Source organism: Physcomitrium patens, chromosome 11 (assembly GCF_059467195.1).
Source record: "Physcomitrium patens ecotype Gransden chromosome 11, ASM5946719v1, whole genome shotgun sequence".
Taxonomy (NCBI): domain Eukaryota; kingdom Viridiplantae; phylum Streptophyta; class Bryopsida; order Funariales; family Funariaceae; genus Physcomitrium; species Physcomitrium patens.
Window position 1 is genome coordinate 8,648,453 of NC_143420.1, and position 23,973 is coordinate 8,672,425.

Below are 23,973 nucleotides of genomic sequence, written 5' to 3' on the forward strand. Positions count from 1 at the left end.
AAGTTACAGCTCCACTTACATGTTTGATTTGCAAAGACAAACTTAAGTGGAGTAAAGAAGCTAAAGCAACTTTTAAAACTTTGAAGTCAACCTTTATTTTTGCACTAATCTTATATCGCATCAACTTTTCTAAGGCATTTTTTATGGAAACAGATGCATCAAACTTTGCTTTGGGTGCTATATTATCACAAATGGAAACAAATAATAAACTTTATCTAATAGCTTTTCATTCCAAAATATTTTTAGTAGCCTAGATTAACTATGAAATCTACAATAAAGAGCTTTTTGTAATCATGGATTTATTTCAAGAATAGCATCATCATCTAGAAGGTGTTTCTAATCTAGTCATTATATATACAGATCATAAGAATCTTCAGTACTTTATGTCAGCACATATTTTAAATCGTCTCTAAGTCCATTGGAGCATGTCCTTATCAAGATTTGATTTCAAGTTTATATATTGATCTGGAAAATAACAAGGTTTGTCAAACATCCTTTCTAGATGTTCTTATTTTATACAAAATGAAAGAGATGCATCTTTTGATCAGTAAAGAACAATTCTCTTGAAGCGAGAGTATTTCCATCTTCAAATAATGAAATCAACATTGATTGTTGATTCAACTCTTGTGAAACAAATCCAATCAAGTATATCTTCTGATCTTCTTATTTATAATATCAAGAATCCTTCTTTTAAGTCTCTAGATACTTCTAAGTTTGAGTTCAAAAACAACCTACTCTATTTTGAAGGACAATTATATGTTCCAAAAGGAGAAGCACAATTCTATATTCTTCAAGTACGTCACGACTTTCTAGCAGCATGATATTTTAGATACAACAAGACTTTGGAGCTTATATCTAAAGATTTTTAGTAGCCAAAAATGTGAAAGGGTGTGAAAGACTTTGGTCAATCATACAACATTTGCTAAAGATCAAAAATTCCTCATCATCAATCTTACGAATCTCTTGTCATGGACATATGGATGTAAGCCAATAATTACATGTATAAATAGGTACAAGTAGGTAAAAGTAAGTAAAAATAAGTTATTTCTATAGTATTTGGTATCAAAGCTTCCTAGAAGCTTTATAGATGCTGCTTTGATTTTATAGGTGTCTTTAATTGACTTTTTGGGATTAGAAACACAGTCAACAAGTTGGCCATGTGCCACACATGTTGATAGCTTGAAGATCGAGCTAACTATGTTGCCCACATGTAGAAAAACTTGCCTTGTAAATCAAAGCATGTGTCCTATAAAGTCAATACATATTGGAGGTCCTATAGAATATTGCCACATAGCCTATAATTAGATAGTATATATAGACAGAAGAGTGAAGCCTTCTTCACTCTTATCAACTCCTTTCTTATTTCTAATCTAATTTCAAGGGTCTCTAGTTTTCTTGACTTTTGGCAATAGCCATACTAGTTTCTTTCTTAATATACATATCAAGTTATTTTTATTTTGTCATCTTTCTTTAAGAGAAGTCTCACTTATTTATTTGTCTTTATCATATTCTTGTCCTTGATAGATTGACAAGAGTACACTTGTAATATCGAAGCTTTGTCTAATCTTAATTAAGAGTGGATTACTTCTTTTTCTTGATAAGACATAAGAATATTAGAAGTTATAGATTATCCTCTTCTAAACTGATATTGTCCTTAGTATTTTCTTTGTTCTCAAGTCCTCTCTTCTATTTGTCTTGAGCGATATTAGACATCTTCTCTTTTCTAAGTGTTATTATGATAGAACTTGTTGAAATGAAGAGTACAATGGCACAAATACCAAAGCAATTGAGGGAGTTAATGCTTGTGATGCATCAACTCAATTTACCACCACAAAGAGCAACAAGATTAGCAGGAAGTAAAGATATAGAAATGATTAGAGCTACTTCAATATCTGCACCAAATCATGTCCCTTCTTCTATGGCGGAACACCTTTCTAGTGTTAGAGAATCAAGAATTGCCCTACCCGAGAAGTTTGATGGCACTAGATTAAAGTTTAGAGGATTTATCAATCAAGTACAACTTGTGATTGAACTTCAACTCCAAAGCTATCCAACTCTAGGATCGCAAGTTAGATTTATTGATACGCTTCTTTCAGGTTCAACATTATCATGATTTTTATCTTTTCTTGAACGACGAGATCCAATATTGGATAATTTAGAAGCTTTTCTGGCAAAGTTTTGACCCATGTATGGAGAACATGATGCAATTCGTGTTGCAACCAATAAGATCCATATTTTACGATAAGGCAATCGATTAGTAACGTTGTATGCTTCACAATTTTTACAACTTGCAACTGATATCAAGTAGGATGATGTTGCACTTATTAACCAATTTTTCTACGGATTATAATATGAGGTAAAAAAAATTAATGCTCAACTTATCTGATCCTCAAACGTTGAGTCAAGTAATTGACTTTGTTGTGAAGTGCGACAATCACCTTTTTGAATTTCGATCTGAGAACCGTACAAGTGGACCTCAACATTACTATAATTCAATAGCAACACCAATATCTCTTCAAGACATACATTCGAAAGTAGAGGATATGCAAATTGGTGTAGTACGTTTTAAACTTCTTACGGAGCGAGAAAAAACTCATTGTGGTTAGGAAGGATTGTCCTTATATTGTGGAGAACCTAAGTACAGTGCTCAACATTGCCCAAAGAAGTGACTCAACCATAAAATGAGGAGTATGGCGATCAAAGGAGATAGCATGTCGAAAAACAAATTTATCCAGCTATAATAGGGATAGTGCAGCTGGAACCTTGTACAACGCCTAGTGAAGGTCCTATCCTCTCCTCAGAACCCTCTCCATGTTTTATGATAAATATTATTCTAGGACCTAAATATCTCAAAGCCTCTGCCTTGCTAGAATGAGGAACCTCAGTATGTTTCTTAGATGAAAAATTTGATAAAAGACATAATATATTTTTAATAAAGAAAACTAAACTTATTCATAATGAAGTCATAGATGGTCATCTGTTGTCTTCATGAGATGATACTCATGAAATTGTTCCTATAGAACTAGCAACTAATGGTCATAGTAGCTTTGTAATATTTAATATCATTAGATCTCCTTCTAATCCAGTCATTTTAGGTTTATCATGGCTAGAAAAATATAATCCTAAAATAGATTGGACTTCTTGTAGTCTTGACTTTTTTGAAAGTATAACTAAGAGTATAATTAATCAAGTAGAAAGTTATAAGTCTAGTATAATTAAACCTATATTTGAGGGTGCAAGTACTTTCTTACATGCTCCAAAAGAAGGATCACCTTGTGTCATTTATGCCACACGTGTTTCTACTGGTGGAAAGAATTCAAGTGGCATTCCAAGCCAATATGAAGATTTTCAAGATGTATTTGAGAAAAAGAATGTAAATACTCTTTCAGAACATCATTCCTATGACTACTCAATTGACCTTCAAGAAGGAGCACAACCGCCATTTGGACCAATCTACAATTTATCTCAAAATGAGTTGGCAAAACTCAAGGAATATATTAAAGAAAATTTGGCTAAGAACTTCATACGCCATTTCAAATCTCCATCAATAGTTCCAATTTTATTTGTGAAGAAAAAAGATGGATCATTGCGGATGTGTATTGATTATCGAGGACTCAATAAAATCACTATCAAAAACATATACCTGCTACCTTTGATATCTGGACTTCTTGATCAGTTGAATCAAGCTAAGATCTATACAAAAATAGATCTACAGAGAATATATAATTTGGTACACATCAAAGAAGGAGATAAATGGAAGACTGCATTTTGAACAAGGTATGGATATTTCGAATACAACATCATGCCTTCTGGACTTACAAATGTACCAACAGCATTCCAACATGTAATGAATGATGTCTTTTGGGAGTTTTTAGATGATTTTGTTGTCTGTTACCTAGACGACATCTCAATCTATTCTAAGAACTCAGAAGAACATGAATTTCATGTTCGCCAAGTATTACAAAAACTAAGAGATGCAAGACTCTATGCCAAGATAAAAAAGTGTATATTTCATACTACTCAAGTCAACTTCTTATGATACATCATTTCAAATGATGGACTTATGATGGATCCTAAGAATGTTCAAACTATTATGGATTGGAAGATCCCAAAAATGGTAAGACATGTCCAATGCTTTTTGGGATTTGCCAACTACTATCGGATCTTCATCAAAGAATTCTCTCGAGTTATAGCTCCACTTACATATTTGACTTGCAAAGAAAAACTTCAATAGAATCAAGAAGCAGAAGTAGCATTTGAAGCTTTGAAGACAACTTTTGTTTCTACACCAATCTTATATTGTGTCGATTTTTCTAAACCATTTTTTATGGAAACACATGCATCAGACTTTGTTTTGGGTGTCGTATTGTTACAAATAGGAATAGATAATAAACTTCACCCAATAGCTTTTTATTCTAGAAAATTTTCAACAGCCGAGATTAACTATGAAATCCATGACAAAGAACTTCTTACAATCGTGGATTTGTTTCAAGAATGGTACCATTAACTAGAAAGTACTTCTAATCTAGTCACAGTATATACGGATCATAAGAATCTTGAATATTTTATGTCATCACATATTTTCAATCGTCGCCAAGCCAGTTGGAGTATGTCTTTGTTAAGATTCAAATTCAAGATCACTTATCGACCAGGAAAACAACAAGGTTTGTCAGATGCACTCTCTAGACGATCTTATCTTATACCAAAGGAAGGAGATGCTGCTTTTAATCAACAATAAATAATTCTCTTGAAGCCTGAGCATCTTTATCTTTGAGTAATGAAATCAATACTAACTATTGATTCAACTTTCATTAAGCAAGTTCAGTCAAGTATATCTTCTCATCCTCTTATTCATGATATTAAGAGAAATCCTTCAAAGTCTCATGATACTTCTAAGTTTGAATTCAAGAAGAATCTACTATATTTTGAGAGACGCCTATATGTTCTAGAAGGTGAAGCTCGATTACGTGTTCTTCAAGCTCGTCATGACTTTCCAGTAGTAGGACATTTTGGGTACAATAAAACTTTGGAACTAATATCTAGGGATTTTTGGTGGCCACAAATGTGGAAAGCAGTCAAAGATTTTGTACAATCTTGTGATGTTTGCTCGAGATCAAAAACTCCTCATCATCGACCTTATAGACTTCTTTAGCCATTACCTATTCTAGAACCACCATGGTCTTTTATTTCTATGGATTTTATCACGGATCTACCAATCTTAAGTTCTTATGACTCTATATTTGTGATAATAGATCGTTTTACCAAGATGGCACATTCTGTATCATGTACAAAATCTATCTCATGTGAAGAAACAGCTAAGCTCTTTCTTGATAATATCTATCACTATCATGGATTATCCAAAGATATTATATCGGATAAGAGAACTCAGTTTGTATCAAGATTTTGGCGGACTCTTTTCAAGATTCTAAAAGTGGATATAAAACTATCTTCAGTATTCCATCCTCAAACCGATGGACAAACGGAGCATGTTAATCAAGTTTTGGAGCAATATTTAAGATGTACTATTAATTATCAACAAGATGATTGGACAACTCTTTTGCCATTGGCAGAGTTTGCTTACAATAACACAATACATTCTTCTACAAAATAAACACCTTTCTTTGTTAATTATGATTATCATCCATGACTTGATACTTTTGACTTTTAAAAAGGTGATAATCTTGCGGTGAAAGATTTGGCAAATCATTTATCAGAGCTACATGCAACAATGAAGGCCTAGTTAAAAGAGGCTCAAGAATAACAAAAGCTCAATACAGATGTCTATTGAAAGAAACAACTACTACTCCACACAAGTGACAAGGTATGATTACTTTATTGTAATATCAAGACCACTCATTCTTGTCACAAGTTGGACTATCATAGACTTTGACCATTTCCTATTTTTGCACAAATCAATCTAATTGCATATCGTTTACACTTATTGAAATCAATAAAAATTCATCCAATATTCTATGTGTCTCTTCTTGAACCATACAAGACAATGGAAATACCAAGAAGAAGACAAGCTCCACCTTCTTCTGTAGAAGTGGACAATAATGAAGAGTTCAAAGTAGAAGAAGTTTTTAGCTTCAAGGCAGCCCCAAAATAAATGAGAATATCTTGTCTATTGGCATAGATATGATATTAATGAATGCACATGGGAGCTAGTAAAAAATCTTGCAAATACAGTAAAGGCAGTGGAGGCTTTTCATTGACCACGTCTATCAAAATTAAGATGAAAACCTTCATTATAAAAAAAACAAAATCAGGTAAGATAATATTTTACTTTCAATCCTTGTTTGTAGCTTTTTTGTAGTTGTGATACTAAAGAGATGGAGAATCAATAACCAATGGATTTGACTAAAGAGCCTTTATTTGTTGACCTGCCAAACAAGATATTATAATTGTCACAACCTTCAAGATGATATAATCGAGATGAAGATCCTCAAGAACAACATGTTTTTTCTCCAATAGATGGCGAGATGAAATGCATTTGATATTATGACCCTAGAAGAGACTTTCAATGTTTAGTGATTTTATTAGAGATAGAAACAACTCCTCACTGTATTTCAAATATTTTATTTGAAGGAAGTTATAAAAGCCTCAACAATGATCACATAACAGGGTGGTATGGGACACTATTGATAGTTGAGAGGTTGTATCAACCATCTTCAAAGAGAACAAAGATTTGAATATGTGGCAAATATAATTTTTCGCATCATAGATTTTTTCAACATATGATGACTGCTCTTCATGGAACTCATCCCTAAAAGAAGAGGTAATGTTATGGACATACGCATGTAAGCTAGCAATTACCTATATAAATAGATAGAAGTAAGTAAAAGTAGGTAAAGCAAGTTAATTATATAATATCTTCTATAGAAGCTTTCTAGAAGCTTCATAGATGTTGCTTTGATTTTATAGGTGTCTTTAATTGAATTTTTGGATTAGAAACGTTGTCAACAAGTTCGCCATGTACCACATATATTGTTAGCTTGAAGACCAAGCTAACTATATGGCCCACATGTAGAAAAACTTACCTTATAAGTCAAGGCATGTGTCCTACAAAGTATCAAGGACAAGAATTCGATGAAAAAGTAATTAAGACAAGTGAGCCTCACTCAAAGAAAGGTAACAAAATATAAATAAATAAATATTTATATTGAAAGAGAAATTGGAATGGCTATTGCCAAAAGACAAGAAAACTAGAGACCCTTGAAACTAGACAGGAATCAAGAAAGGAATTGACAAGAATGAAGAAGGCTCCACTCTTCTCTCTATATATACTATCTAACTAGAACCTATGTGGCAATATTCTATAGGCCTCCAATATGTGTTGACTTTGTAGGACACATGCCTTGACTTACAAGGCAAGTTTTTCTACGTGTGGGCCACATAGTTAGCTTGATCTTCAAGCTAACAACATGTGTGGCACATGGCCAACTTATTGACCACGTTTCTAATCCAAAAAATCAATTATAGACACCTATGACGTCAAAGCAACATCTATAAAGCTTCTAGGAAGCTTCGATATCAAATACTATAAAATTAATTTACTTTTTATTTATTTTTACTTACTTCCACCTATTTATATATGTAAATACTAGCTTACATGAGTATGTCTGTGACATTATCCCCCTTCTAGGAACGAGTTCCATGAGGAGCGGTCATCATATGTTGAAGAAATCTATGATGCGACAAATTATATTTACCACATACTCTGATCTTTGTTCTCTTCGAAGATGATTGATAGGCCCTCTCAACCATCGGTAGTGTCCCATATCAGGGTGAAAAGATCAACCAGTTATTTAATCATTGTTTAGGCCTTTATAACTTCCTTCAAATAGAACATTTGAAACACCATCAAGATTAGTTCCTACCTCTAGCAAAATTACCAAACATCCGGAGTTCCTTTCCAAATCGGGATACCAAATACGTTGTATCTTGCCATCTGATCGAGGAAGGACATGTCATTCTTTAAGATCCTCATCTCAATTACGTCGTCTTGAAGGTTATAACAATCGTAATATCTCATTTGGTAGGTCAGCAAATGAAGGCTCTTGAGTCAAATTTGCTGGTTGTTGGTTTTCCATCCCCTGAGCATCACAACTACAAAGAAGCTACGAACAAGGATTGAAAGTAGAATGTTATCTTGCCTAGATGTTGTTTCTTTTACAAAGAAGGTTTTCATCTTGATTTTGATGGACGTTGTCGATGAAAAGCCTCCATCGCCTTTGCTGCATTTGTAAGATTCTTTATTGGCTCCCATGTGCATTCACTAATATCATATCCATGCCAATGGACAAGATATTCCAATTTATTTCGGAACCACCTTGAATCTAAGACTTGTTCTACTTCAAACTCTTTATTATTGTCCAATTCTATAGAAGGAGGTGGATCTTGTTGTCTTCTTGATATGTCCACTGTCTTATATGGTTCAAGAAGAGACATGTAGAATACTGGATGGATTTTCATTGACTCTGATAGATGTAAACAATATGCAACTGGATTGATTTGTGCAGAAATAGAAAATGGTCCTAGCCATTGATAGTCCAAGTTGTCACAAAGACGAGTGGTCTTGATATTGCGACGAAGTAGCGATACCTTATCACCCAAGAAGAATGGTGGTTGTTCTTTTCGATAGACATCTGCATTGACCTTTTGTTGTTCTTGAGCCTCTTTTAACTACACCTTAATCGTTGCATGTAGCTCTGATAAATAAATCGCCAAATCTGTTGTAGTAAGATTATCATCTTTTGAAAAGTCAAAAGTATCAAGTCATGGATGATAACCATAATTACCAAAGAAAGGTGTTTGTTTTGTAGAAGAATGTACCGTATTATTATAAGCAAACTCTGTCAATGGCAAAAGAGTTGTCCAATCATCTAATTGGTAGTTAATGGTACATCTTAAATATTGCTCCAAAACTTAATTAACACGCTCCATTTGTCCATCAGTTTGAGGATGGAATGCCGAAGATAGTTTTATATCCACTTTTAGAATCTTGAAAAGAGTCCGCCAAAATCTTAATACAAATTGAGTTCTCCTATCTGATATAATATCCTTAGGTAATTCATGATAGCAATAGATATTGTTAAGAAAGAATTTAGTTGTTTCTTCACCTGTGATAGATTTTGTATATGGCACAAAATGTGCCATCTTGGTAAAATGATCTACTATCACGAATATAGAATCATAAGAACCTGAGATTAGAAGATCTGTGATGAAGTCCATAGAAACAGAAGACCATGGTTGTTCTGAAATGAATAATGGCTGAAGAAGTCCAAAAGATCGATGACGAGGAATTTTTGATCTTGAACAAATATCACATGATTGTACAAAATCTTTGACTGCCTTTCACATTTGAGGCCACCAAAAATCCTTAGATATCAGCTCCAAAGTCTTATTATATTCAAAATATCCTCCTGTTGAGAAGTCATGACGAGCTTGAAGAACACGTAAACGTGCTTGTCGTTTTGGAATATATAGGCGTCCTTCGAAATAGAGTAGGTTGTTCTTGAATTCAAATTTAGAGAGATCATGAGATTTAGAAGAGTTATTCTTGATATCATGAATAAAAGGGTCTGAAGGCATACTTAACTGGACTTACTTGAAAAAAGTTAAATCAAAAGTCAAAGTTGATTTTATTGCTCAAAGATGAAATTGCTCCGGCTTCAAGAGAATTATTCTTTGATGCTCAAAAGCTGCATCTCCTTCTTTTGATGCAAGATAAGAACGTCTAGATAAGGCATCAATCAAACTTTGTTGTTTTCTTAGCCGATAAGTGATGATGAATTTGAATCTTGATAAAGACATGCTCCAATGAGCTTGACGATGATTTAATATGCGTGTTGACATGAAATACTCGAGGTTCTTGTGATCCATATACACGGAGACTGGACTAAAAGTGCCTTCTAGATAATGATGCCATTCTTAAAAAGAATCCATAATTGCTAGAAGTTCTTTGTCATAGATCTCATAATTGATTTCTGCTACTGAGAATTTTCTTGAATGAAAGGCTACTGGATAAAGTTTGTCATCTGTTCCCATTTGTAACAAAACAATACCTAGAGCAAAGTTTGATGCATCTGTTTTCATAAAGAACGCTTTGAAAAAATTAACATGATATAAGATTGCTGCAGAAACAAATGCTCTCTTCAAAGATTCAAAAGCAACTTTTGCTTCTTGATTCTATTAGAGTTTATCTTTACAAGTCAAACGTATAAGTAGAGCTACAACTCGAGAGAATTCTTTGATGAAGATCTGATAGTAGTTGGTAAATTTCAAAAAACATTAGACATCTCTTATCATTTTTGAAATCTTCTAATCTATAATAGTTTGAACTATCTTAAGATCCATCATAAGTCCATCATTTGAAATGATGTAACTTAAGAAATCGACTTGAGTAGTGTGGAATAGATACTTTTTTATCTTGGCATAGAGTCCCGCATCTCTTAATTTTTTTAACACATGACAAACATGAAGTTCATATTTTTTTGGATTCTTAGAATAGATCAAGACGTCGTCTAGATAACAGACCACAAAATCGTCCAAAAACTCTCAAAAAACATCATTCATTAGATGTTGAAAAGCTACTGATACATTTGTAAGTCCAAAAGGCATGACGTATTCAAAATATCCATACTTAGTTTGAAATGCAATCTTCCATTCATCTCCTTCTTTGATGCATACTAGATTGTATGCTCCCCAAAGATCTATTTTTATATAGATCTTAGCTTGATACAGCTAATGAAGAAGTCCAGATATTTAAAGTAGTGGATATCTATTCTTGATGGTAATCTTATTGAGTTTTCAATAATCAATGCACATCTGCAATGATCCATCTTTTTTCTTCACAAATAGAATTGGAGCTCATATCGGAGATTTCGAATGGCGTATGAAATTCTTGGCTAGATTTTCTTCAATATACTCCTTGAATTCAATCAACTCATTTTGTGATAAATTGTAGATTGATTCAAATGGCAGTTGTGCTCCTTCTTGAAGGTCAATTGAGCAATCATAGGGATGATGTTCCGGGAGTGTATCCACATTCTTTTTTTCAAAGACATCTTAAAATTCTTGATATTGGCTTGGAATGCCACGTGAAGTCTTTGCACCGTTAGAAATGGGTGTGGCATAAATAATATATGGTGATTCTTTTATAGCAGCATGCAAGAAAGCTTTTGCACCTATAAACATGGGTTTAATTGAAGTGGACTTATGACTCTCTACATGATTAATTGCACTGTTTATTATACTTTTAGAGAAAGTAAGAGTTTGGGAAATCTAATGTATTTGAGGGTTATATTTTTTTAACCACGATAAACCTAAAATGACTAGATTAGAGGGAGATCTAATGATATTAAATACTACAAAGTTATTATGACCATTGATTATTACTTCTATAAGAACGGTTTGGTGAGTAATATCTCTAGAAGACAATGGATGACCATCTATGATTTCTACATGAACAAGTTTAGTTTTCTTTACTAAAGATATGCTATGTCTTTTAGTATATTCTTCATCTAAGAAACACGTCGAGGCTCTTGAATCTAACAAGGCAAAGAATTTGTAATATTTAGGTCCTAAAATAACATTTAATGTAAAATAGGGAGAGGGCTCTAAAGAGAGAATAAGACCTTTACTAGATGTTGTGCAAGGTTCCAGCCGCACGGTCCTTATTGTAACTGGACAAACTCGTTTTCCAACATATTGTCTTCTTTCACAGCCATACTTTCCATTTTGTGATTACGTTGTTTCTTTGGATAATGTTGAGTAGTGTGCTTTGGTTCTCTTCAATATAAACATAATCCTTCTTGACGACGGCAAGTCTTTTCTTACTCAATAAGAGGTTTGAAACGTACTGCATCAATTTGCATATCATCTACTTTCGAATGTATGTGTTGAAGAGGTGTTGGTGTTGCCATTGATTTATAGTAACGTTGAGGTCTACTTGTACGGTTCTCAGATCGAAATTCAAAAAGGCGACTGTCACACTTCACAGCAAAGTTAATTGCTTGACTCAATGTTTGAGGATCAGGTAAATTGAGCATTAATTTTTTTATCTTATATTGTAATCCATAGAGAAATTGGCTAATAAGTGCAACATCATCCCACTTGATATCAATTGTAAGTTGTCAAAATTGTGAAGCATACAACGTTACTGATCAATTGCCTTGTCAAAAAATACAGATCTTATTGGTTACAACACGAATTGCATTATGTTCTCCATACATGGATCGAAAATCCGCCAGAAAAGCCTCTAGATTATCCATTATTGGATCTCGTCGTTCAAGAAAAGATGAAAACCACGATAAAACTGAACTTGAAAGGAGGGTACCAATGAATCTTACTTGCGATCCTGGAGTTGGATAGCTTTGAGATTGAAGTTTAATGACAAGTTACACTTCATTGATAAATCCTCGAGACTTAGATCTGATGCCATCAAACTTCTCGGATAGGGAAATTCTTGGTTCTCTAACACTGGAATGGCATTCCACCATAGGAGAAAGAACATGGTTTAGTGCAGATGTTGAAGCAGCTCCAACCATTTCTATATCTTCACTTCCTACCAATCTTGTTGCTCTTTGTGGTGGTAAATTGAGTTGATGCATCGCAAGTATTAACTCCTTAATTGCTCTTGCATTTGTGCCATTACATTCTTCATTTCAACAAGTTTTGCCATGATAATACTTAGAAAAGAGAAGATGTCTAATATCGCTCAAGACAAATAGAAGAGAGGACTTGAGAACAAAGAAAATACTAAGGACAATATCAATTTAGAAGAGGGTAATCCGCAACTTCTAATATGCTTATATCTACTTTTAATGAAGATTAGACAAAGCTCTGATATTGTAGGTGTACTCTTGTCCACATATCAAGGACAAAAACTCGATGAAAAAGTAATTCAGACAAGTGAGCCTTCACTCAAAGAAAGGTAATAAAATATAAATAAATAAGTATGTATATTGAAAGAGAAACGGGAATGGCTATTGTCAAAAGACAAGAAAACTAGAGACCCTTGAAACTAGACTAGAAGCAAGAAAGGAGTTTACAAGAGTGAAGAAGGCTTCACTCTTGTCTCTATATATACTATCTAACTAGGGGCTATGTGGCGATGTTCTATAGGACCTCCAATATGTGTTGAATTTGTAGGACACATGCCTTGACTTACAAGGCAAGTTTTTCTACATGTAGGCCACATAGTTAGCTTGATTATTAAGCTAACAACATGTTTGGCACATGGCCAACTTGTTGACCACGTTTCTAATCAAAAAAGTCAATTAAAGATACTTATGATGTCAAAGCAACATCTATAAAGCTTCTAGGAAGCTTCCATATTAAATACTATAGAATTAACTTTATTTTTTACTTACTTTTTATTTACTTTTTCTGACTTCCATCTATTTGTATATGCAATTACTAGCTTACATGAATATGTCCGTGATACAAAGTCAACACATTTTGGAGGTTCTATAGAACATTGTCATATAATTGCTAGTTAGATAGTATATATATAGATAAGAATGAACTCCACTTCACTTTTGGCAACTTCTTTCTTACTTTTAGTGTAGTTTCAAGAGTCTTAAGTTTTCTTATCTTTTGATAATAAGCCATTTCAATTTCTTTTTAATATACGTACTTTTTGATTTTTATTTTGTTACTCTTTTTTTATCATGGATTTCATTGGTTTAAGCATCATCTCACAATTCATGTTCTTGACAGTTATACTGTTACTTGGTCTGTTTTTATTCTGCTCTCCATTTACACTTCAACTTTGGTCAGTATTGAATTGTAGGAGATCCTGGAAAAAAAATATTATTGGAGACTCTATAGTATTCATTAAGATGAATCGTTATTATGCATGATTAGGTATATCTATGCCACAACAAATGTGAAAAAATTCTTAAGGAGATCAGAGTGGGAGGATGCTTGGAATAAAAAATCAAATTGGATTGGGTGTGTGGCAGTTTGTATATATGAGAAGGAAATCAAGAGACTAGAAAGTTAAGATAATTGATTGTTTGGAGAGGCATCATCATGAAATTAGAATGGACTGTGAATGCGTAGTATTTCTTTGTTTCGTGTGCCTTCATAGATGGAAGCAATGATGACGACTTGACACCTATAATTAAAGCCAATTTTTAAGCTTGTATACTTTGGCTGATAATTCATCAAAATTTAACAAGATTAGTCCTTGAGAATATGTGGTGAAAGAAATCGTTAGGTTGATTTGACAAATACAAAGACGACGGCTATGAGTTGATCATTACAATGTCGTATTATAAAATCTTATAATATGTAAAAATTAGTTAAAATATATTATATGTTAATAAATCTAGATATATTTTCGAATAGTTAAAAGATTAATTTAAAAAGAGTGGATTTAAGAAACTTTATTTATTTTTATTTTTTTTATTATAGCTTTTTAAAAAATTATAGGACCTAAATATTTAGTATGAAGCCTTGAGAGGAGATTAGAGTCTAAAGAAGAAAATTTTAACAAGTAGGAGGCTTATTGGGAGGGATGAAAGCAAGGCATGGTTAGATGAAGGCAAGGAATGGAGATCTTCATTCCTAGTGATTGAGGGCCATGCCGAATGGGCTTCAAGGAGGTTGTCCAAGGCCATATTATAAATTATGGTTTTTCTTTTGAAGTCATTTGAGTTTTGGATGCTAAGATCATCAAATTTAATGTTTTGGATATAAATTGGATACAAATTTTGTATGATTTGGAGTTTTTATGAAGGAGTTATTGGCGCTCAAAGTTAAGATATCAATTTCATACCTATTGTCACTCTTTGGGGCATAACTGTCATAGACATACTCATGTAACCTAGTAATTACATATACAAATAGGTAGAAGTGAGTAAAAGTAGGTAAAAGTAAGTTAATTCTATAGTATTTAATATGGAAGCTTCTTAGAAGCTTAATAGACACTGCTTTGACTTCATAGGTGTCTTTAAATGACTTTTTGGATTAGAAACGTGGTCAACAAGTTGGCCATGTGCCACACATGTTGTTAGCTTGAAGATCAAGCTAAGTATGTGGCCCACACGTAGAAAAACTTGCCTTGTAAGTCAAGGCATGTGTCCTACAAAGTCAACACATATTGGAGGTCCTATAGAACATCGCCACGTAGCCTCTACTTAGATAGTATATATAGAGACAAGAGTGAAGCCTTCTTCACTCTTATAAACTTCTTTCTTGCTTCTAGTCTAGTTTCAAGGATCTCTAGTTATCTTGTCTTTTGACAATAGCCATTCTAGTTTCTATTTCAATATACATACTAATTTATTTATATTTTGTTACCTTTCTTTGAGTGAAGGCTCACTTGTCTGAATTACTTTTTCATCAAGTTCTTGTCCTTGATATGTGGACAAGAGTACACCTACAATATCAGAGCTTTGTCTAATCTTGATTAAAAGTAGATTACCCCTTTTTCTTGATAAGATATAAGCATATTAGAAGTTGCGGATGACCCTCTTCTAAACTGATATTGTGCTTAGTATTTTCTTTGTTCTCAAGTCCTCTCTTCTATTTGTCTTGAGCGATATTAGACATCTTTTCTTTTCTAAGTATTATCATGGCAAAACTTGTTGAAATGAAGAATGTAATGGCACAAATGCAAGAGCAATTAAGGAATTAATACTTGCGATGTATCAACTCAATTTACCACCACAAAGAGCAACAAGATTGGTAGAAAGTGAAGATATAGAAATGGTTGGAGCTGCTTCAACATCTGCACCAAACCATGTCCTTTCTCCTATGGTGGAACGCCCTTCCAGTGTTAGAAAACCAAGAATTATCCTACCCGAGAAGTTTGATGGCACCAGATCTAAGTTTCGAGGATTTATCAATCAAGTGCAACTTGTGATTGAACTTCAACCCCAAGGCTATCTAACTCCAGGATCGCAAGTTAGATTCATTGGTATGCTTCTTTCAGGTTCAGCACTATCATAGTTTTCATCTTTTTTTGAATGACGAGATCCAATAATATATAATCTAGAGGCTTTTCTGGCAGAGTTTCGATCCATGTATGGAGAACATGATGTAATTCGTGTTACAACCAATAAGATTCGTATTTTACGACAATGCAATCGATCAATAACGCTGTATGCTTCATAATTTTGACAACTTGCAATTGATATCAAGAGGGATGATGCTGCACTTATGAGCCAATTTCTCTATGGATTACAATATGAGGTAAAAAAAATTAATGCTCAACTTACCTGATCCTCAAACATTGAGTCAAGCAATTGACTTTGTTGTCAAGTGCGACAATCGCCTTTTTGAATTTCGATCTGAGAACCGTATAAGTGGACCTCAACGATACTATAATTCAATGGAAACACCAACACCTCTTCAACACATACATTCGAAAGTAGAGGATATGTAAATTGATGCAGTACGTTTTAAATTTCTTACTGAGCAAGAAAAGACTTGCCGTCGTCAAAAAGGATTATATTTATATTGTGGAGAACTAAAGCACATTGCTCAACATTATCCAAAGAAATGACGCAATCATAAAATGAGGAGTATGGTTGTGAAAGAAGACAATATATTGGAAAACGAGTTTGTCCAGCTACAATAGGGACCGTGCGGCTGGAACCTTGCACAACATCTAGTAAAGATCCTATTCTCTCCTCAGAGGCCCTGTCCTTGTTTTACATTAAATATTAATTTAGGACCTAAACATTACAAAGTCTTTGCCTTGTTAGATTCGGGAGCCTAAGCGTGTTTTTTAGATGAAGAATTTACTAAAAGACATAGCATATCTTTAGTAAAGAAAACTAAACCTGTTCATGTAGAAATCATAGATGGTCGTCCATTGTCTTCTAGAGATATTACTCACCAAACCCTTCTTATAGAAAAAATAATCAATCGTCATAATAGTTTTGTAGTATTTAATATCATTAGATCTTCCTCTGATCCAGTCATTTTAGGTTTATCGTGGTTAGAAAAATACAACCCTCAAATAGATTGGATTTCTTGAACTCTTACTTTCTCTAAAAGTATAGCTAATAGTGTAGTTAATCAGGTAGAGAGTCATAAGTCCAATTCAATTAAAACCGTATTTATAAGTGCAAAAGCTTTCTTGCATGTTGCTATGAAAGAATCACCATATATTATTTATGCCACACTAGTTCCTACTGGTGAAAAGACTTCAAGTGGCATTCCAAGCCAATATCAAGAATTTCAAGATGTATTCAAAAAAAAGAATGTAGATACACTCCCAAAATCTCGTCCTTATGATTGCTCAATTGACCTTTATGAAGGAGCACAATCGCCATTCGGACCAATCTACAGTTTATCACAAAATGAGTTGACTAAATTTAAGGAGTATATTGAAGAAAATCTAGCCAAGAATTTCATATGCCATTCTAAATCTCTGGCAGAAGCTCTAATTCTATTTGTGAAGAAAAAAGATGGATTATTGCGGATGTGTGTTGATTATCGAGGACTCAACAAGATTACCATCAAGAACAGGTATCCACTACCTTTAATATCTGGACTTCTTGATCAGCTGAATCAAACTAAGATCTATACAAAAATAGATCTTCGGGGAGCATACAATCTAATACGCATCAAAAAAGGAGATGAATGAAAGACTACGTTTTGAACTAGGTATGGAAATTTTGAATACAGCGTCATGCCTTTTGGACTTACAAATGCACCAGTAGCTTTTCAACATCTAATGAATAATATTTTTCGAGAGTTTTTGGACGATTTTGTGGTCTATTATCTAGACGACATCTTGATCTATTCTAAGAATCTAGAAGAATATGAACTTCATGTTCATCATGTGTTACAAAAATTAAGAGATGTGGGACTCTATGCCAAGATAGAAAAGTATGTATTCCACACTACTCAAGTCAATTTCTTAGGTTACATCATTTCAAATGATGGACTTATGATGGATCCTAAGAAAGTTCAAACTATTATAGATTAGAACATCACAAAAATAGTAAGAGATGTCCAATGTTTTTTGGGATTTGCCAACTACTATCAGATCTTCATCAATGAATTCTCTCGAGTTGCAGCTCCACTTATACGTTTGACTTGTAAAGACAAACTCCAATAGAATCAAGAAGCGGAAGTTGCTTTTGAATCTTTGAAGACAGCTTTTGTTTTTGTACCAATCTTGTATCATGTTATTTTTTCCAAAGCATTCTTTATGGAAACAGATGTATGAGATTTTGCTCTGGCTGCAGTTTTATCACAAATGGGAATAGATGACAAACTTCATCCAGTAGCCTTTTATTCAAGAAAATTCTCAGGAGCTGAAATCAATTATGAGATCCACGATAAAGAACTTCTAGCAATTATGGATTCTTTTAAGAATGGCGTCATTATCTAGAAGGCGTTTCTAGTCAAGTCACCGTGTATATGGATCACAAGAACCTCGAGTATTTGATCTCAGCACACATATTAAATCATCGTCAAGCTCGTTGGAGCATGTCTTTATCAAGATTTGAGTTCATCATTACTTATCAACTAGGAAAACAACAAGGTTTATCCAATGCCTTGTCTAGACGTTCTTATCTTGCACCAAAAGAAGGAGATGTAGGTTTTGAGCAACAAAGAACGGTTCTCTTGAAGCCGGAGCAATTTCATCTTCGAGCAATAAAATCAACATTGATTGTAGATTTAACTTTTCTTAAGCAAGTCCTATTAAGTATGTCTTCAGACCCTCTTATTCATGATATCAAGAATAATTCTTCTAAATCTCATGATTTCTCTAAATTTGAATTCAAGAACAACCTACTCTATTTCGAAGGACGCCTATATATTCCAAAACGACAAGCACGTTTACGTGTTCTTCAAGCTCGTCATGACTTCCCAATAGGAGGATATTTTGAATATAATAAGACTTTGGAGCTGATATCTAAGGATTTTTGGTGGCTTCAAATGTGAAAGGCAGTCAAAGATTTTGTACAATCATGTGATATTTGTTCAAGATCAAAAACTCCTCATCATCGATCTTTTGGACTTCTTCAGCCATTATTCATTTCAGAACAACCATGGTCTTCTGTTTCTATGGACTTCATCACAGATCTTCCAATCTCAGGTTCTTATGATTCTATATTCGTGATAGTAGATCATTTTACTAAGATGGCACATTTTGTGCCATATACAAAATCTATCACAGGTGATGAAACAACTAAACTCTTTCTTAACAATATCTATTGCTATCATGGATTACCCAAGGATATTGTATCAGATAGGAGAACTCAATTTATATCAAGATTTTGGCGGACTCTTTTCAAGATTCTAAAAGTGGATATAAAACTATCTTCGACATTCCATCCTCAAACTAATGGACAAACAGAGCGTGTTAATCAAGTTTTGGAGCAATATTTAAGATGTACCATTATTTATCAATTACATGATTGGACAACTCTTTTGCCATTGACAGAGTTTGCTTACAATAATATGGTACATTCTTCTAAAAAACAAATACCTTTCTTTGCTAATTATGGTTATCATCCACGACTTGATACTTTTGACTTTTCAAAAGATGATAATCTTACTACAACAGATTTGGCGATTTATTTATCAGAGCTACATGCAACGATCAAGGTGTAGTTAAAAGAGGCTCAAGAACAACAAAAAGTCAATGCAGATGTCTATCGAAAGAAACAACTACCACTCTTCTTGGGTGATAAGGTATGGCTACTTCGTCACAATATCAAGACTACTCGTCTTTGTGACAAGTTGGACTATCAAAGGCTAGGACCATTTTCTATTTCTGCTTAAATCAATCCAGTTGCATATCGTTTACATCTATCAGAGTCAATGAAAATCCATCCAGTATTCTACATGTCTCTTCTTGAACCATATAAGACAGTGGACATACCAAGAAGACAACAAGCTCCACCTCCTCTTATAGAAGTAGACAATAATGAAGAGTTTGAAGTAGAAGAAGTCTTAGATTCAAGGCGGCACCGAAATAAATTGAAATATCTTGTACATTGGCGTGGATATGGTATTAATGAACACACATGGGAGCCAATAAAGAATCTTGTAAATGCAGCAAAGGCGATGGAGGCTTTTCATCAACGACATCCATCAAAATCAAGATGAAAACCTTCTTTGTAAAAGAAACAACATCTAGGCAAGATAACATTCTACTTTCAATCCTTGTTCGTAGCTTCTTTGTAGTTGTGACGTTCAAGAGATGGAAAACCAACAACTAGTGGATTCGACTCAAGAGCCTTCATTTGCTGACCTGTTGGACGAGACATTATGATTGTTACAATCTTCAAGACAATGCAATCGAGATGAAGATCTTAAAGAATGACATGTTCTTTCTCAAATAGATGGCGAGATATAACGCGTTTGGTATCATGATTTGGGAAGGGACTCACGATGTTTGGTAATTTTGCTAGAGGTAAGAACAACTCCTGCTATTGTTCCAAATATTCTATTCGAAGGAAGTTATGAAGGCCTCAACAATGATCAAATAACTGGGTGGTCTTCCCGCCCTAGTATGGGACACTACCGATGGTTGAGAGGCCCTATCAATCATCTTCGAAGAGAACAAAGATCAGAGTATGTGGCAAATACAATTTGTCGCATCATAGATTTTTTTCAACATATGATGACCGCTCTTCGTGGAACTCGTCCCTAGAAGGGAAGATAATGTCATGAACATACTCATGTAAGCTAGTAATTACATATACAAATAGATAGAAGTGAGTTAAAGTAAGTAAAATTAAGTTAATTCTATAGTATTTAATATGGAAGCTTCCTAGAAGCTCCATAGATGCTGCTTTGACTTTATAGGTGTCTTTAATTAACTTTTTGGATTAGAAACATGGTCAACAAGTTGGCCATGTGCCACACATGTTTTTAGCTTAAAGATCAAGCTAAATATGTGGCCCACACATAGAAAAACTTGCATTGTAAGTCAAGGCATGTGTCCTACAAAGTCAACACATATTGGAGATCCTATAGAATGTCGCCACGTAGCCTTTAGTTAGATTGTATATATAGAGATAAGAGTGAAGCCTTCTTCACTCTTGTCAACTTCTTTCTTGCTTCTAGTCTAGTTTCAAGGGTCTGTAGTTTTCTTGTCTTTTGGCAATAGCCATTCCAGTTTCTATTTCAATATACATACTTGTTTATTTATATTTTGTTACCTTTCTTTGAGTGAAGGCTCACTTGTCTGAATTTTTTTTTTCATGGAATTCTTGTCATTTACAATAACATGCATTTATTGAAAGCAACAAAGGGTTGGAGTATTGAAGTTGGAGAGAAAACTTTCTTGACTATACTTGTCATATTTTTTTTTTTTTGATGATTTTGGAGTTCAAATGAAGAAGTTATAGAGGATTGAAGTCAACACATTCAAATTTAAGGCAATAAGTAAGTGATTTTATTCATAGTAATAGTTTGAACCATATCTTAAGATTTTAGAAGAATTTTTGACTAAAATCTTTTAGAGAAGGTAAATTATTATTTTAAAAAGTGATACATACAAATTTTGTTGCATTTGAGTACTTAGTTTGTAACATATGAAGAAATTTGCAAGTGCATATATTAATACTAGGGTTTGAAGCTATTTTTAGGATTTTGGTGATATCGTAAGATCCGCAACAAATTTGCTGTTGAAATTTATTCTGGTAGTTGTTAGAAATATATTAATACTTCATATTAAATTTTAAGTAAGTTTGGATGGTCAGAACAGGAGTTATGAAGTATTAAAGTTCGGGAAAATTTTGACATAAGGATATACAAGGATTTAGAGAATTTTATCATATTTTGGGGATTGTTGGTTACTTGAGGCTTATGTATTTGGTGTAATTGCTCCAAAAGAGAAATTTTATATATAAACTTAGAGCTTCCCTTATTTTGAAGCTTGATTGAGTAATTAGTGATAGCCAAGAGCCTAATGCTTTCTTGAGGTGAACTCTTTCTACCTCGACAATGATTTGCAGACACAACCTTGGTTGAGAATTGGGACTTCTTTTTGCAGACAATTTTATTTACGATGTAGCAAACTCAAAACTGAACCAAATCAACCAAGAGAGAACTATTCCAATAATGATATTTTTCTTTGGATGTCCTCGCGTAGATTACAATGTATTTAAGCAATGAGTCAAGGACCTTAGAATCATGCGGATGATGCAAGTATACATGGACTAGCAATGGGAGGAATCAATAGAAAGCAATACAAGGATCGCCGGTTCACAACAGTATTGGATTACAAGTTGATGCTACAGCACCACTCCGGTGGCGTCCATCATCCCTAGCAAGCTGCAAATACAAGAAGAACATGGCAATATGAAGTGGGAGTTAAGTGGTGGGAAGCATTTGCAGAGTGAAAGATTGTTGGAGTGAAAGACAGACATGAGCTAGGATGTGAGATAGTGATAGATCACAATTGGAAAGCAATGCGTTCGTTTTCATGTGTAGGACATCTTTGGTTACCACACACTATAACATGGTGTGTGATTAAAAGAAGTGGCTAATTTAATATTTTTTTCTAATATTAGCCTTTGATTCTATTTTAGTTTTTTAATTGTTATAACTTGATTTGTTGGTAAACTAAAAAGAAAAAGACTTGACAAAAGTTATTTTTTTTATTTTTTTTTTATGAATATTTTCTTGCTAATGTTGCATAAATATAACTATGAAAGACTATTAAATTTTAAGGAGTGGCTAATATTGGAACAAAGATTCAGCAAATTTTGTAACTTAATATTTGTCTATGCACCTCAATTCTAAAAAAATAGTTTATCAAGTTATTTTGTTTGCATCTTGTAATGAAGTAACCCATTTCATATATTTTATTTTTGTAAATATCATAGTAGAATACTAATTATCTAAATGATTTTCATAACAAAGTAGTCCAATAAGAATTTTAGTACCAATCCAAAATTGATTATTGAGATGTATTGTTTATTGAATAAAATGAAATAATTGATTCATTCAAATACATCAAAAATTACATTTTGGTATTATAAATAGAAGCCTAAATTTATATCAATTTAAAACTTCTATAACTTACAACATCAATATTCAGATACAAGTGAAATTAACCAATCAAGAGAATTACTAAGTATACACCATCTATTATCCATTGAAACACCCATTAAAGTACTTTAACATATGAACAATGCAATGCCTTTATTATAGACACAATTCAACAAACTGCTTATATTGTCTACATGCAAATTGGAACAAAGACTATTAAATTAGCAAACTTGATTAATACATAATCTTTACCAGTTTCATAATGGAATAATAAAATCATCCTTTTCTAAAGTTTATAGTACCTGAAATTGATATAAATTTTTTAAAAAATATTAATATAACTTATAAAAATTAAATAGAAATACTTCTTTTAATATAAAAATCAATTAATCACTTTTAATAAGTCACAAGAAAAGTTATACCAACCGTTGTTGCTGAAACCATTGCCTTTTAATAAACAATGATAACAAGACACCATTACCTAAATTATAATATTCTAACACTTAAGCTTCATACTCTAAACTAAGTACCGAGTTTGTTATTATGCTATTTTATTTTATTTCAATCTTAATCGTTGTAACTTAAATTCGTTTGTTTCATCAATTGTAATTGGATTCTTAATTTCTTCTTTGTCTATTCTAACACTATATATATATATATATATATATATATATAAGATTCTTTAAGTGTTACTTTCATTTACAAAAAAATAAATACATCTAAAGAACATTTTATTGTGTCAACATTTAATGTCAAATCTTCATGGAAATTTTAAAAATTATGTATATATATATATAATTTTTATAAAAAAACGAACAAAGTAAATATTTTTTTGTAGATCTTTAGCACTGCAAATACTCATACTGCTAGATAACTCCTAAACTTTAAAGGGTCTTCTTATTCTACCTACATATGCGTTTCTAAAACACTATAGACAGAGGTAGCATCAAATCAAGCCAAAATCAACACATAATGTTGAATCAAGTTGCA